We start from the raw sequence: 17,942 nt of genomic DNA, 5'->3' as shown, positions 1-17,942 counted from the left end.
CTCCAACTCTCACAACACAGTACTGAATTCGTGAAGCCCGCAAACCTGTGATGACTCACGGATTGGTCACCTGCTGGAACCTGATTGGTTTTCCTTCTATCAGCAGCAGGCAAGTCTGAACGTGCCTTATTCCTCTCAGCTTGCAACTGTCTTGCGGGGGGAGGGGAATACAGCAGTTAAAAGGGGATTTTACAGGTTTATCTACATACACACAGTGTTTCCCCAATGTGGCAACGCCACAAGCTCCTGTATATCACTCTAACTCTTTGGAGGCCTATAGAATACGCGAATACCGTCATCATACGCTCTTTGCTGCTGAACTCTAACCAAATGGATTATGTCATTGTCCCCTCAAGAACATCCACACTTTCCAACAGTACAATGTTTTCCTTAATCGGCACTGCCATCCCACCTCCCTTTTTTCATTTGCTCTCTTTTCTGAATTCCTTGTACCCTTGAATAATAAGTGTCCCGTCCTCACAGTTTTAATGGCACGTTTCCGTTCTTGCCACAACATCATATTGCCACACAGCTATTTGTGATTTTAGCTCAAAAACGCTACTCACCACACGTTGAGAGTTTACGTACATGCATTCTAAACCCATCTCTGAATTTGTCATTGTCTTTTTTAGTCTGCTCCTACATAAAATTGTATTATTACCGCCTCAAGTACTGTCTTCTCTAGTACTAGCTAACACAAGCACTCTTTTATGCACCTTATTCCTCTTTTCTACTTGAATATGCTGGTGCTCTTTTCCCTGCCAAGTTAGTGTAAATCCTCCCCAACAGCAATAATAAACCTCACCCCGAGATTAATGGACCGGAGTCTGTTGAGGTGCTCACAGGTGATGAGTTCATAATCCCACTTTAGGAAACTTAAATCTTAAATTGGGGTAATTGATTAGTTGACGGCAGGAAAATAAACAGGAAACAACGGGAGGTCGTACATAGTCAACTAGATAATTAAGGTCCTTCAGGGAAGAGAATGATAGTAAACTGTTTGGGGTGAATTGTCACACCGCAGGGTGGAAAGAGGTGGTAGCGATTTTGCAGCCCGTTTTCAACCCTAATGATTGTTGTTGCCGGTTATTATTGTCTAATATTCAAATTTTGTAAAGCTGGAGCTTGCAACGTTCCAATCCGTACTGCATTCCAGCTTGTAAACAAACTCAGTGCTGTTGCTTTAATTGTGGGGATGACCTCACTTCCTGCCGGCCTCTCTTTCTGCTCTCAGTGCCTCAACGCTTCCTGGTATGAACTTCTGCGAGGCGGAGCATAACAATCAGTCGCCGTTACTTACAGCTCTCATCTCTCAATTTAGCTCACACTAGAACATGGAGAGAGCCGCCATGTTAATGCTGTTTGGTGAGTCGTGATCAATTTAATACCTGCTTTGCTGGATTCTGGGTCTGCGAGGTAACTGAGTGGGCAAATGTAAGCAGGAGAGTGGGACTGAATCCGGTGGTGACCGATCTCCGGTAGTTCAGTGGATTAAAGCAACTCCTGGCAAACTAAGTGGACCACTTTAGATCGGCAATCTGTCAGAGTGGATATTTGTTTGTGCTGAATTCTCCATGAGTAACATTGAGACAGTGCAAGTGGTATTAGTTTTCGGGAGAGGTGAGAGATTTGCAGCGTCGGAGATCAGATATGCAATGTATCCACTCTCCCCAAGGGCAAAACAGAAAACCGCCGCCCTTACAGCCATGTTCCAGGGTGAGTCTCCTTCTTCACAAAGGAGAGGGGAAAGATAAGAGTAATTGAAATAAAACGGTTAAGAGTATGTCTGATAAATCACAATATCACCTGATGAGGTGTGCGGTTTCACAATGTTGTTCGGTTGACTTAAAGGTTCTTCTGTCGGTTCAGTAATGCCGGCTAATCTGTGGAAAAGAACAGGAATGTACCCGGTGGGCAAAGGAAGATGCTTTCTGGCCGGCACAGTCACAATGGATCGAATGGCTTCCTGTGCCGTACGTTTCCATGTTTCTACAATTTAGGAGGTTTGGAAAGAGGAGAAGAACAATATTATCTGACAGTGGATATTACAGTAAATATATTTTTAGCACTGCCTTTGTTTCTGGGACACTTTTCTTTCCGTGAACATTCGAGTTGAAACCGCAGCCTTCCGTTTTCACACCTAACTGTTGCTACTTTTCTCTGCATGACTGAACATTGTCCATTTGTTTGCTTATTTTTCATTCTCTTTTCACACTTTCATCTCAATGTAAGGCGTTTTGTGATATTTGTGAGCCTGCGTGTACTGTCTGTGCAATTAAATGTTTCTGGTGAATATTTCGGGCAGCTTGCAGACCTAGAAATTTATTTTAACCCCTTTTCCTCATTCAGTCTGCAAGAGCTGAGCATCTGACTGTGATATTGATCTGCCCAGAGTGCGGACACTAATGTCCGCTAACAAATGCTGGGCTGCATCTGCCCTGCTGTGCTGATAATTTATCTCTTAGACTCCATTTTTTCAATCTCAATTTCCACCGTCAGTACCTCCATTCATTCCATAAGGGAGATTCCACGGTGGCCTTGCTATTCTTTTCCGTGCTATGGTCGATTGTGGAGATCAGTAAAAATGCTCAGTTTTTTCACACACACACCGCCCAGCTGCTTTCCTTTGTCTTTCAGTAATGGTTTCACTCAGTCACAAAATGGACCATGTGTGTATCTGTGCATCATTTACCATGGCTTTGTTTCTTCAAGGCAAAGGCACATCCTGATACCAGCCATGGATTTTTGAAATTGTTTACACATGGTCGTCTCGATAGGCCTTATTTATTTAGCCATTCAATCTTACAGTGCAGTAGAAAGACATTTAGTCCCAGGATCGAGGTTTTAACACATAACCATGCAAAATATGAAAGATTATATGGAATCTGATTCAATCACACTTTCAGGTAGTGTGTTCCAGATCTTAAAAAACCTCTGTGTCAAATCATTTCACCTCATCTCCGCTCTGGAACTTTAGCTGTTTATCTGAAATCTTTGAACTTTGCTTGCCGACAGTTTATCACTCCTTGCTCTATCAAAGCCCCATATATTGCTAATAACTCTGTTGTAAGGAGAGCAATTTCAGCTCCTCCAATGGATGGCACTCATACCTAGTATTATCCTGGAAACTTTCTCTGATCCCTCGCGAAGCACTTGAAATCATTTCTAAAATGCGGTGTTTAGAATTTTACACAATACTCCAGTTGAGGCCTAACCAGTAATTTGTGAATGTTTAGCTGGACTTCCTTGTTCATCTATTCAGTGCATCTTTCTTCAAAGCCAAATATCTCGTACACGCTCTTAACTGCCTCTTCAATTTGCCCTGCCACATTCAATGATCGGCCAGCATGTGCTCCCAGTTACCTTTGCTCTTTGACAACTTGAAGATATTGTCATTTGTATTATAATGCCTCGCCATGAAGTTTCTACCAATGTGCTTCACTGCACTGTTAGCCACAGTAAATTCCAGCTGTCATAGTCTGCCCATTTCACCACTCTGTCTATTTCCTCCTGAATCTGCTGCTATCCAGCTCTCTATATATAACCTTGCCAAATATTCCATCAGTGCAAAATTCGAAATGTTACCCCTTATACACAAGTCCAATTCATGTAGGTAGAACACGATTATCAATGGTCTTAATACCGCCCCTTGGAGGAATACCACTGCATATTTCCACACATTCAGTAAAACTTCCGTTCACCACTGCTCACTCCCTCGTATCAATATATTATCGCCCCTATAATACCATGAGCCTCTGCAGTTCGGGTGATTCTGTTATGTGATACTTAATTGCAATTCCAGATATACAAAATCTACTGCACAACTTTCATCAGCCCTCAGGGATATTTCATCAAAAAACTCAATCAGGTTAGTCAAACACAATTATTCTTGAAAAAATCCAAGCAGACTGTCCCTTATTAAAGCTTGCTTCTGTAAGTGAGAACTTAATGTTGTCCTTGACAATGGTCTCCAGTAGTTTTCCCAGCACTGAAGGTGGACTGATTAGCCTGGCATTAACAGATGTATCGCTCTCCCCGTTTTGAAGAGTCACGTGATATTTGCAATCCTTCATTCCTCTGGCACTACTCCCATTTCCAAGGGGTTTTGTAAGATTGCGGTCAGAACTTCTGCTATCTCCTCAACCACTTCCCTCAGGAATGTAGGATACATCCCATATGGATTTGCTGACATGTTAATGTATTTAACGCAATCTTATTTTTCATATTCTTTTTATGTATTTTATCCAATCCAGTAGATCTACTGCAAAAATGGACTCCCTCCTCTTCCTATGTGAAGACGGATGCAAACTACTCATTCAGTACCTCAGTCATGCTCTCTGCGTGCACAAGAATATTTCCTCTTTTGACATTAATCGGCCCCACCATTCCTTTAAAATTTATTAAAGGTGTATATTACCCACTAATCTGTTTTCATGGGCTTCCTTTGCACTTCTTATATCGTTTTTACATTTCTGCCTGCACTCGCCCTATTCAACCTGGTGTTATGCTGCGTTCTGCAATTCACATTTGTCATAAGCCTCCTGAACTCCGCTTAGTGTAATCTCTATTCTGTTTCTCATCCAGGCACTCTAACTTTGGAAGCCCCATCTTTCCTCCTTATGGGCACATGCTTGCTTTGTACCGAGGAGAACAAATCCAGCTTCTCCAGCTTCTCCACATAACTGAAGTCCCTCATCCCTGGTACCATTCTGGTAAATGTTCTCTTAACTTTCTCTGCCATAAGGTGAACATTCCCAGCTTCACTGGTCTCTGCACATAACTGAGGTCCATCACCCTTGTACCATTCTGTTTAATATTCCCTTAATCTTCTCTGCCATAAGGTGAACAATCCCAGCTTCACTAGTCTCTCCACATAACTGAAGTCCATCAGCCCTGCTACCTTTGTAGTTAATCTTCCCTTAACATTCTCTGTCAGAAGGTGAACAATCCCAGATTCACTAGTCTCTCCAAAGAACTGAAGCCCATCATCCCTGGTACCATTCTTTTTAATATTCCCTTAACCTTCTCTGCCATAAGGTGAACAATCACAGCTTCACTGGTCTCTCCACATAACTGTTGTTCATCATCCCTGCTACCACTCTGGTTAATCTTCCATTAACCTTCTCTGCCTTAAGGTGAACAATCCCAGCTTCACTCGTCTCTCCACATAACCAAAGTTCATCATCCCTGCTACCACTCTGGTTATTCTTCCATTAACCTTCTCTGCCTTAAGGTGAACAATCCCAGCTTCACAAGTCTCTCCACATAAACGAAGTTCATCATCCCTGCTACCATTCTGGTTAATCTTCCATTCACCTTCTCTGCCTTAAGGTGAAAAATCCCAGCTTCATTAGTCTCTCCACATAACTGAAGTTCATCATCCCTTCTACCATTCTGGTTAATCTTCCATTCACCTTCTCTGTCATAAGGTGAAAAATCCCAGCTTCATTAGTCTCTCCACATAACTGAAGTTCATCATCCCTGCTACCATTCTGGTTATTCTTCCATTAACCTTCTCTGCCTTAAGGTGAACAATCCCAGCTTCACTAGTCTCTCCACATAACTGAAGTTCATCATCCCTGGTACCATTCTGGTAAATATTCACTTAACCTTCTCTGTCATAAGGTGAATAATTCCAGCATCTCAAGTCTTTCCACATAACTGAAGTTCATCATCCCTGCTACCATTCTAGTTAATCTTCCATTAACCTTCCATGGCATAATGTGAATCATTCCAGCTTCACTCGTCTCTCCACATAACTGAAGCTCATCATCCCTGCTACCATTCTGGTTAATCTTCGCTTAACCTTCTCTGCCATGAGGTCAACAAGCCCAGCTTCACTAATCTCGCCACATAACTGACGTCCATTATCCCTGCTACCATTCTGGTAAATTTTCCGTTTACCTTCTATGCCATAAGGTGGAAAATCCAAAATGCACTAGACTCTCCACATAACTGAATTCTGATTATCCTCCTGCAATTCTGGCAAATTTCCTCTGCACCGTCTACAAGGTTATCAGGTCCTTCCTAATGTGTGGTGGCCAGAATTGGACACAGTACTCCAGCTGAGGACTAACATGTGATTTACAAAGGTTTAGCATAACCCTTTTTCCTTTTATATATTATGTCGCTAATATTAAACAAAAGATATTAAAGATTTTTTTGACACATTGATCAACGAGTCCTGCCACCTTTAAATACTTTTCTATGTGCGCTCTGTTTCTGAACGCCCTGTAACATTTTATAATTTCCTATACACTGCCTCTCCTCTTTCGTCTGCCCAATTTCCAAAACTTTATATTTCTCTGTATTAAATGTCAGCTGCAATGTACCTGCCCATTTCACCAGTTTCTCTCTGTCCTCCGGAAGTCTGCTACTATTCAGCGCATTGCTTACTACATATTTCAGGTTTACTACTTTTCCAACCAAGCTGCAAGCTGACTTGCTTTTCAGATGAAAGAAATGGAGAATATAAAGCACTTGGCTTTCATGCACTTCCAAATGCAATTTAAAGTTTTTTATTTCAAAGTCGTTTAATTACTTTAAATTATTTGGACTCAGAAACAAACTACATTGATTGCAATGTTCAGTTGTATTTGCAGCACAATAGTTGTGTAGTAGTCGTTTGTATATTTCTATTTCTTCCATTGTGTTTCTATATAATTCCCCTAATTTATAGTTTACGAGAGGTAAAGTGGAATATTTTCTCTTCATATATTTTACGAACATAAGAACATAAGAATAGGAGCAGAAATAGGGCATCCTGCCGTTCTCGCCTGATCCGTCATTGAACAAGATCTTGGCTGATCTTTGAACACCACTGCACCTTCACGCATTATCCTCATACCCATTGATTCGCTTAATAACCAAAAAATGATCGATCATGGACTTGAATATATTAACGACTGAGCCTCCAAAGCCCTCTGGGGTAAAGATTTCCAAAAATTCACCACCTTCTGATTGAAGAAATTACTCCTCATCTCAGTCCTAAATGGCTGAGTATGTATTTATAGACTGTGAACCCTGGTTCTAGACGCCTCAGCCAGGGGAAACATCCTTCTTGCATTTACCCTGTCTAGCCCTGTAAGAATGGTATATATTTCAATGAGATTAGCTCTCATTCTTCTAAACTCTAGAGAATATAGGCCTAGTCTGCTCAATCTCTCCTCATAGGTCAATCCACCCATCCCAGGAATCAGTCTGTTGATACAACGTTGCAGTCCCTCTATGGAAAGTATATCCTGCCTTAGGTAAGGAGATCAAAACTGTACACAATTTGAAGGTTTGGTCTCACTGGGGCCCTATATAATTGCAATAAGTGTCTTGAATTCAATTTCATTAACAATTGAATGTCTGAGAATCATTCTGTTAGTGCACTTCTAATTGTAAATGTCAAAGCAGAATAGTGTAAATGTGTCAAATGGAAAATCTTGCAGGCCTATGAGGAAAAACATATGAGGGGGTCTAATGTTTTGGGCCTGAAAAAGAGCCAGGACAGGCACGAGGGGCCGAATGTCCTCTTGCTCCGCTGTCAGGCTCTGTGATTCGCTGATTCTATCTGTGGTGGTAAGCAAGGAATTAACTAATTATACGGTTAAACCACATCAGAGAGATTGTCACAGTGCATTTTCATTCAATATGTTTATCCTCATTCTTGGGTCTGATGCCGTTCCCTTACTGTCAGGGTTGAATTCCTCATTGTACGAGGTGACGCGCTTCTGACCTGTAACCAGCGGTTCTGTTGTCAGCATTTTCTTTCACTGTTAACCTCAGGCTGAAATAATTTCATCATCTATTTTTATCGGTAATTAAATCCACTTTTTATTTCCACACAGATTGCACCTGAACAACCCCAGCTTCTCTCATCCCTCCTCATAAATTAAGTGCATTTCCCTGGTATCATACTGACGAATCTGCACCTAGCCTTCTCTGCTCAAAGGAGAAAAAGTTAATCTTCTCTAGTCTCTCTTAATAACTGAAGTACTTCTTTCCCGGTATGTTTATGATAAATCTCCCCTTAACATTCTCTGCTCTAAGGAGACAAATCCAAGTGTCTCTAATCTCTCCGCATAACTGAAGTTGCTCAGGCCTGGTGCCATTCTGGTGAATCTCCAATTACACCTCTGCGCTCCAACGAGGACAATCCCAGCTGCTCTCATCTCACTACATAACTGAAGTCTGTAAGATCAAGACCATCAGTTCAGCTGCTACATCACACAGTTCCCCTGATCACAACGCTCAAACAGTTCTGAGGCTTCGCCCTCTCTGAGCACTGATTCTGAGTCTTTCCCGAATGTCTCTCCTATCCCCACGCATGCTCTTCCCCTGTTTAGTTTGCCTGTGAATCCCATCACCTTGGCCTTGAACTTATTTTTAGTGAACAGCTGACCATCTGACTTATTTTCAGACCTTAAACAAGCTGATGTATTGAATTATTTTCACTTCAGTGACTGTAATGCTCTTGCAAAACAGCATTCTGTCTGATAGCATCCTCCGATTTATCCCATTCTGTTTGTGTGATGTCCCTAAGCACATCCCCTTTTCAAGTTTGGAAGTTGCTGGTGGAATATGAAATAACTATTTTAATTTTAATAATTGAATCAATTTGTACTAATAAACGACAGTATGGATTTCCAGTCGGCTGAAGCAACGCACACGGTGGTGGATTATACAAGAATTAATTAATTTTTCAGTTGAAATTGTATAAGAAAGATTGCCACAATGTATTTCTTTAAATGTGTTTAAACACATTCTCGGTTCTGAACCACTGTTCTTACTGTCAGGGGTTAAATTACTCTCTGTCCGAGGTGAAGCGATTCAGAGCTGAAACCATAGGCTTCTGTTTACAGCATTTACTGTTACTGTGAAATTCAGCCTGAGAATTAAATAGAATTACATTGCAATAACAGCACAGAGACAAGGCCATTCGGCACCAAAAGGTCTATGCCATTGATTATACTCCACATCAGACACCTCCCAATCTATTCAGATGACACTATCAGCATATTCTCCTATTCTTAACTCCCTCATGTTACCAAATAGTTTCAAATTAAATGCATCTATGTTATTCACCGCAACTGCACCATGTGATCCCATTTTCCTTATTGTGTCCAATCACTGCATGAACAATTGTCTCCTAAACGCCTTATTGGATAAATTGAACTAAGTCATCATCTCTCGGTTTGAAAAAGCACGGTTTAAATTGTTACTGGACTTAATTTGGAGAATAGTGTTTATTGTCAGGAGAATAGTGGAGGATACTGATCGCCCGATAGCTCAGTTAGTGCCTGCAGTGCAGACCTAAGAAGTACATAAAAGTAAGACCGAATGGTCAACATCGGCTCCTTGCTGAGTTCCCTGATCTCCAACAAGCGGATACTGGCGCTACCATTCAGCTCAGTGCTCCGAGGACAGTGAAGGAAGCCTCTGCCAAAAGTCGTGATGCAGCACTTTGATATCTGTTGCCTGCTGCAGAGCGAGCATGCGCGGTAGGAGGGTAAAGTTCTGCCGGGCTCACCACTGCTGACCTCAGGTCAAGCAACCCACTCAGTGTCTGCACTCAAACATGAACAGATAATGCCGGGGGTATTGGACACTTCGCGAGAGAAACTGAATTTATAATACAGTCACTGTATATTATACTAAATATATTATAGTTGTCTCGCTTGTTTTGAGACACTGTTCTTTCTGCGAGCAGCTTTGTTCCTCTTTCTTTGAACTGAAGCTCCTTCGAGTTGAAACCGCTGACTTCCGTTTTCACACCTAACTGCTGCTGCTGTCCTCTGCAGTATTTAGCATTTCCCTTTGTTTGCTTATTTTTCATTCTCTTTAGCATCTTGCCTCTCAACTTCAGGCACGTTTTGCTATCATTGAGCGTGTGTATACTGCCTGCATATCTAAATCTTTCTGGTGAATAATTCAGGCAGCTTTCAGATATAAGAGTTTATTTCAATTCCATTTCCTCATTCAGACTGCTGGAACTGAGCATATCACTGAGAAACAGATCTGAACAGTGGGCTGAGACGAATGTCCTTCAAGCAATACAATGCTGCAGCTGCCTTTGGTGCTCAGAATTTAGACTTTATCTCTTAAACTCAATTTTATCCCAATCTGAATTCCTACCGTTACTGCCTCCATCTAATCCATAATGGAGATTCCACGATAGCCTTGTGTTTTGTGGTATGGTCGCATGTGGAAATCTGTAAAGATGCTCATTATTTGTACACAGACTCCACCCAGGTGCTTGCTTTGTCTTTAAATGATGGTTTCACACCATTAAAAATTGACCATTTTTGTATCTGTGCATCCCTTAATGGTGTTTTGCTCCTTTAAGGCAAATACACATCTTGATCCTAGCCATGGATTATTGGAATAGTTTACACTATGTCGTTTCGATAGAACTTATTTAGTTAGAGTCATTTTCTCTTAAAGTGCAGAAGGGGGACATTTAGTCCCAGGTTCGAACATTTAGACCATAAACAGGCAAATTAGTGCTCTTCAAATACATGTCCAATGGTCTTATGAAAGTTTCTATGGAATCTGATTTCACCAGGCTTTCAGTTGGTGTGTTCCAGATCTTCACCCTCTGTGCCAAATCATTTCACCTCATCTCCCCTCTGCACCTTCAGTAAATTATCAGAAATCTTTGAGATTTGTTTGTCGACTGTTTATCGCTCCTTGCTCTATCAATGCCCTATATTATTGCCAATACCTCTATTGCGCCTCCCATTAAAATGTTCTGTGAGGAGAGCAAATCCAGTTCCTGCAATGGGTGGCCCTCATGCATACAATTATCCTGGAAAATTTATCTTATCCTCCCGAAGCACTTGACATCATTCCAAAAGTGCGGTGCTTAGAATTGTACACAATACTCCAGTTGAGACCTGTTTGTAAATATTTAGCATGACTTTTGTGTTCCTCTATTTAGTGCGTCTTTGTATCAAAGCCAATTATCACATACACGGTCATAGTGGCCTTATCTACTTGTCCTGCCACCTTCGATGATTTGTGAGTATGTTCCCCCAAAACACTTTTGTTCTTTTACCCCTTGAAGATATTGTCATTTATATTATACTGCCTCGCCATGTTGTTTCTCCCAAAGTGCTTCACTGCACAGTTAGCCGCAGTAAATTGCATCTGGCATAGTCTGCCCATTTCACCACTCTGACTATATCCTCCTGAAGTCTGCTGCTATCCAGATCACTACCGACAACGTTGCTACATTTTTTCATCAGACGGAATATTGGAAATGTTACCCCTTACACCCAAGTCGAGGTAATTTCTATATAATAATATAACCAATGGTGCTATTGCCAACCCCTGGGGGATACCACTGTGTAATTCCACACAATCAGTGAAACATCCGTCCATCACTACTCTCTGCCTCTTATCCCTTAGACAATTACCTACTCAATTTACCATCCTGCCTATACTGTCATCTGCTTCTACATTTCGCATCTGTTATGTCATATTAATTGAAATTCCAGATATACAAAATCGGCTGCATGACCTGTTTGTTATTGCTTCAAAAAACTCAGTCAAGTTAGTCAAACATGATATTTCTTGACCAGCTCCAAGTTGACTGTTCCTTTTTACACCATGCTTCTGTAAGTCAGACTTAATATTGTCCTTAACAATGGTCTCCAGTAGTTTTCCCACCACTGAAAGTAGACTGATTAGCCTGGCATTAACCGGTATATCTCTCGCCACTTTTTTGAACAGTCACATGATATTTGCAATGATTCAGTCCTTGGGCACCACTCTGATTTCCAAGGAGCTTTGCAAAATCGTGGTCAGAACTTCAGCTATCTCCTCCACTACTTCCCTCAGCAATGTAGCATACATTCCATATGGATCGTGCGAATTGTTAATGTAAATATCGGCAACTTAGTTTCTACATCCTTGCTATCTATTTTATCCCATCCAGTACATCTACTGCAACATTAACTTCATCATCTTCCTAAGTGAAGACAGCTGCAAACTATTCATTCAGTACCCCAGTCATGCTCTCTGCCTCCACAAGAATCTTTCCTCTTTTGACATTAATCGGCCCCAACATTACTTTAATGCTTATAAATGATACATTTTACCCGCTAATTTGTTTCCATTTGCTCCCCTTTCCCTTCTTATGTAATGTTTCAATTTCCGCCTGAACTCTCCCTATTCTACCTGGTGTTCTGCTGTATTCTGCAATTGACATTTGTCATAATTTAATTTAACCTCCATTGTCTTTCTCATCCAAGCGCTGTAGCTTTGGAAGCCCCATATTTCCTCCTTATGGGTACACGCTTGCTTTGTACCGAGGAGAACAATCACAGCTTCTCCGCTCTCTCCACAGAACTCAAGTCCATCATCCCTGGTACCATTCTGGTAAATCTTCCTTTAACCTTCTCTACCGTCAGGGGAACAATCCCAGCTTCACCAGTCTCTCCACATAACTAACTTCTGTCAATCTTTCTACCATTCTGCTAAATTTCCTCTGCATCATTTATAAGGTCATGAGATCCTTCCTAATGTGTGGTGGCCAGAATTGGACACAATGCTCCAGCTGAGGCCTAACCTGTGATTTACAAAGGTTTAGCAAACCTCCTTCCTTTTGTATTTATGTCTCTACTATTAAAGCAATAGATCTTAAAGGTTGTTTTAACATATTGATCAATAGGTCCTGCCACCTTTAAAGATTTGTGAATGTGCGCTCTGATTCGGAACGCCCTGTAATATATTTTAATTTCCTATATATTGTCTCTCCTCATTCGTCTACCTAAATTCCATCACTTCAGATTTCACTACATTAAATGTACCTGCCCACTTCACAAGACTGTCTCTATTCCGAAGTCTGCTGCTATCCCCCTCACTGTTTACTACAATTTAAAGTTTACTGCATTTCCAACCAAGCTCCAAGCTGACTTGATTTTCAGTTGAATGAAATGGTGAATATAAAACACATGGATTTCATTCACGTCAAAATTGAGTTTTATTCTTGTTGTTTCAAAGTCGGCTAATTTCTTTAAATTAATTGGACTCAGAAACAAACTACATTGATTTCAATGCACAGTTACATTTGCCGCACAATACAGGGTTATTAGGCGGATTGTATCATTCTATTTCATCCATTGTGTTTGTAAATAATACCACTAAATTTACAGTTTACGAGATGTAAAGTGGAATATTATCTCTAAATGTATATTAAGAACATAAAAACATACGAAAAAGGAGCAGGAGTAGGACATCTAACATTCCAGAACTATCCCTAAACACCATGATTCAATTAATATCCAAAGATTAATCGATATTCGGCTTGGATATAATTAACGACTGAGCCGCCACAGCCCACTGGCGTACAGAAATCCAAAGATTCACCACCCTTTGAGTGAAGAAATGTCTCCTCATCTCTGTCTTAAATGGCCGACCCATTATTCTGAGACTGTGGCCCCTGGGTCTAGACGGCCCAGCCAGGGGAAACATCCTTCCTGCATCTACCCTGTCAAGCCCTTTAAGAATTTTATATATTTCCATGAGATCACCTCTCATTCTTCTAAATTCTAGAGAAAATAGGCCTAGACTACTCAGTCTCTCCTCATAGGACAATCCCCCCATCCCAGGAATCAGTCTGTTGAACCATCGTTGCACTCCCTCTATGGAACTCTAATTGTAACTGTCAAAATGGAATGGGCTAAATGATCCAAAGTGAAAAACTTGCAGGACTTTGAAGAAAAAACATATGAGTGGGACTAATGTGATTGGTCTGTCAAAGAGCCAGCACAGACACGATGGTGCTGTGGTTCCAGCGCTGCTGGAAAGTTCTGTGATTTGCTGATTCTATCTGTGGTGGTAAACACAGAATTAATTAATTATATGGCCAGAAACATAAAAGAAATATTGTCAAAATGTATTTTCCTCCTTAAATTAAATTCCTCATTGTCCGAGGTAAAGTGCTTCTGAGCTCACACAATAGGTTTCTGTTTTCAACATTTTCTTTCAGTGTTAGCTTTAGCCTGAAATATTTTCAAAAACTATTTTTAACTGTATTTAAATCCACTTCTTAGTTCCTCGCAGGCTGCACCAGAACAACTTCAGCTTCTCTCATCTCTCCTCATAACTGAAGTCCCTTTCCCCAGGAATCATACAACTAAATCTCCACCTAGCCTTCTCTGCTCTAAGGAGATCAACGTAAATCTCAAGTCTCTCCTCATAACTGAAGTCCTTCATTCCCGGTATTTTTATGTTAAATTTCCACTTAACATTCACTGCTCTAATGACACAAATCCAAGTCATTCTGGTGAATTTCCGCTAAAACCTCTGTGCTCTAAGGAGAACAATCCCAGCTTCTCTAATCTCTCTACAAAGCTGAAGTCTCTAAGATCAAGTCCACCAGTTCAGATGCGACATCACACAGTTCCCCTGGTCACGACGTTCAAACACCTGAGGCTCCGCCCTCTCTGAGCTCTGATTCTGCATCTTTCCTTAATGTCTCTCCTATCCCCACACATGCACTTCTCCTGTTTAATGTGCCTGTGAAACCCACCACCTTGGCCTTGAACTTATGTTAGTGAACAGCTGACCATCTAACTTCCTTTCAGGCCTTAAACAAGCTGAAGTATCGAATTATTTTCTCGTCAGTTACTGTAGTTCTCTTGCAAAACTGTATTGTGCCTGATAGTATCCTCCGATTGATCCCATTCTGTTTCTGTGATGTCCCTCAACACATCCGCTTTTATATCGGTTACAAGATGCTAGTGGAATATGAAACAGCTTTTTAATTTTATTAAATTGACTTGAATTGAATTGCATTAATAAATGACAGTATGGCGTTTCAGTCTGCTACTCCATCACACATGGTGGTGGTTATCCAATAATTAAGAACATAAGAACATAAGTACATAAGAAATAGGAGCAGGAGTAGGCCAATCGGCCCCTCGAACCTGCTCCGCCAATCAATAAGATCATGGCTGATATGATCCTAACCGCCAATCCACTATCACAGAACCATCTCCTGAATCTAACAAAATTAGACACAGGAAATAGGAGCAGGATCAGGCTACACGGCCCCTGGGCCCGCTCCGCTACCCACAGGGCCATGACCGATCCGAACCTAGACTCATGTCCAAATTCCTGCCCGCTCCCCGTAACCCTTAATTCCCTTTACTTCTAGGAAACTGTCTATTTCTGTTTTAAATTTATGTAATGATGTAGCTTCTACAGCTTTTTGGGGCAGCATATTCCATGGACCTACCACCCTCTGAGTGAAGTAGTTCCTCCTCATCTCAGTTTTGAAAGAGCAGCCCCTTATTCTAAGACTATGCCCCCTAGTTCTAGTTTCACCCATCATCGGGAACATCTTCCCTGCATCCACCCGATCCAAACCCTTCACAATCTTATATGCTTCAATAAGATCGCCTCTCATTCTTCTGAACTCCAATGAGTAGAGTCCCAATCTACTGAACCTCTCCTCATATGTCCATCCCCTCATCCCCGGGATTAACCGAGTGAACCTTCTTTGTACTGACTCGAGAGCAAGTATGTCCTTTCTCAATTATGGACACCAATTAATGAATTATACGGTTGAAAGTGTATAAGAAAGATTGCCACAAAATACTTTTTGATTCTGATGTATTGTACTTACTGTCAGGGGTTAACATACCAACTGCCAATGGAGAAATGCTTCAGAGCAGAAACCACAGGCTTCCGTTTACAACATTTGCTGTCATTGTTAATTTCAGCCTGAAATTAAATAGATTTACATGGAAATAACAGCACAGAGACAAGGCCATTCGGCCCCAACAGTTCTATGCCGTTGATTATACACAACACCAGCCACCTCGCAATCGAATTCAGATGACACTATCAACATATCCTCCAATTCCTTTTCCCCTCATTTTAGCAACGAGTTTCATCTTAAATGCATCTATGCTATTCACCGGAACTACACCATGTGGTCCCATCTTCCACATTGTGTCCACTCTCTGGGTGTTGATGGGTCTCCTAATCTCCTTTTTGGAAAAGTTGAACTAAATGACCATCTCTCGGTTTTATACGGCACTTTTTAATTTGTTACTGGAATGGATTTGGAGAATTGTGTATATTGTCAGGAGAATAGTGGAGCATATTGGTCTCCTGATAGCTCAGTAAGTGCCTGCAGTGCAGAGCTAAGAAATAAATCATAGTAAGATCGAATGAGTAACATCCACTCCTTGCTGTGTTCCCTGATCTCCAACAAGCGGAGGTACATGCGCTACCATTCAGCTTAATGCTCCGAGGCCAGTGAAGGAAGCCTCGGCCAAATGTCGTGATGTAGCTCTTTGATATCTGTTGCCTGCTGCAGAGCGAGCATGTGCGGTAGGAGGTTAAAGTTCTGCCGGGCTCACCACTGCTGAACTCGCGTCAAGCAACCCACTCAGTGTCTGCACTCAAACATGAACAGATAATGCCGGGGGTATTAAAGATTTCGAGAGAGAGACTGGATGAGAATGATTTTAACACAGTCACAGTATATTGTAGTAAATATTTTTTAGTATTTTCTTTGGTTCTGAGACTTTGTTCTTTCTGTGAGCAGCTAAGTGCCGCTTTTTATGAATTAAAGCTCCTTCGGCTTGAAACCGCAGGCTTCCGTTTTCACACCTAACTGCTGCTACTGTTGTCTGCAGTACTGACCATTTTCCTTTATTTGATTATACTTCTTTCTCTTTTCCGTCTTGCATCTCAATTTTAGGTGCTCTTTGATATAGTTGAGCGTCTGTGTACTGTCTGTACAACTAATGCTTTCTGGTGAATAATTCAGGCAGCTTTCAGATCCAGGAATGTATTTTAATTCCATTTCCTCATTCAGTCTGCTGGAGCTGAGCATATCACTGAGACAGAGATCTGCACAGTGGGCGGTGTTGAAAGTCCTTCGAGTAATACAGTGCTGCAGCTGCCTTTGGTGCTGAGAATTTATCTCTTAAACTCCAACGCTTTCAATCTCAATTTCTACCGTTATTGCCAACAAACATTCCGTAATTGAGTTTCCACAATAGCCTTGCCATTCTGTTTCGTGCTATGGTCGCCTGTGGAGATCTGTACAGAAGATCATTCTTTGCACACAGACTTCACCCAGCTGCTTTCCTTTGTCTTTCAGTGATGGTTTCACTCTGTCACACAATGGACCATTAGTCAATCTGTGCATCATTTAATGGTGTTTTGTTTCTTTAAGGCAAAGGCACATTTTGTTCCTAGCTGTGGATTATTGGAATTGTTTGCACATGGCCGTCTCGATAGATCTTATTTAGTTAGAGTCACTGAATCTTAAAGTGCCGAAGAAGGCCATTTAGTCCCAGGCTCGAGCTTTTAACCAATAAACTTGCAAATTAGTGCTCTTCAAATAGATTTCCAATGGTTTTATGAAATTTCCTATGGAATCTGACTCCACTAGCCTTTCAGGTGCTGTGTTCCAGATCTTAACGACCCTGTGCATCAAATCATTTCACCTGGTCCATATAATCCATCAACTAGTGGGAACAACATTTTCCCGTCTAGCCTATCCAAACCCGCCATAATTGTACAAACCTCGATCAATCACTCCTCAACGTTCTTTGCTCCAATGAAAACAAATCAAGCTTCTCCAACCTGTCCTTTTAGTGAAGACCCCCATCCCCAGAACCATTACGGTAAATCTCCTCTGCACCCTCTCAAGTGCCTTCACATTCTTCCTAAATTGGATGCCCCTGCTTTATCTGACAATTCCTTTGGCCAGTAGCCCAACCATCCCCTGAGGCTCTCCCACCTCCTTGCCCTGATCCTGAGTCTGTTCCAATTTCTCTCCTAGATCTACATATGCAATGTTTGTGTTGAGTTTGCCCAACAATCCAGCTCCTGCTCCCTTGTTATTATTCCCAGTTAACAACTGATCAGACAACTTCCTTTCCAGTGGACAAGACCATTGAAGTTCCAATCACTCCGTTTCCTCA

The 17,942-nt window shown here is 41.4% G+C and overlaps 1 long non-coding RNA gene across 1 annotated transcript; it reads left to right on the top strand.

Moving 5' to 3' along the window:
* Window positions 1-1,227: 1,227 nt before the first annotated feature.
* On the top strand, window positions 1,228-10,262 carry LOC147087103 (uncharacterized). Its single transcript, XR_015075583.1, has 3 exons — window positions 1,228-1,365; window positions 1,852-2,050; window positions 9,971-10,262. It is a non-coding gene; the product is annotated as an uncharacterized LOC147087103 (long non-coding RNA).
* Window positions 10,263-17,942: the final 7,680 nt, after the last annotated feature.

This window comes from Somniosus microcephalus, unplaced genomic scaffold (genome assembly GCF_052327205.1).
Source record: "Somniosus microcephalus isolate GS21.2 unplaced genomic scaffold, FLI_Smic_1.0 unresolved_chr6, whole genome shotgun sequence".
Lineage (NCBI taxonomy): Eukaryota > Metazoa > Chordata > Chondrichthyes > Squaliformes > Somniosidae > Somniosus > Somniosus microcephalus.
This window is presented reverse-complemented; position numbering and strand designations above follow the sequence as displayed.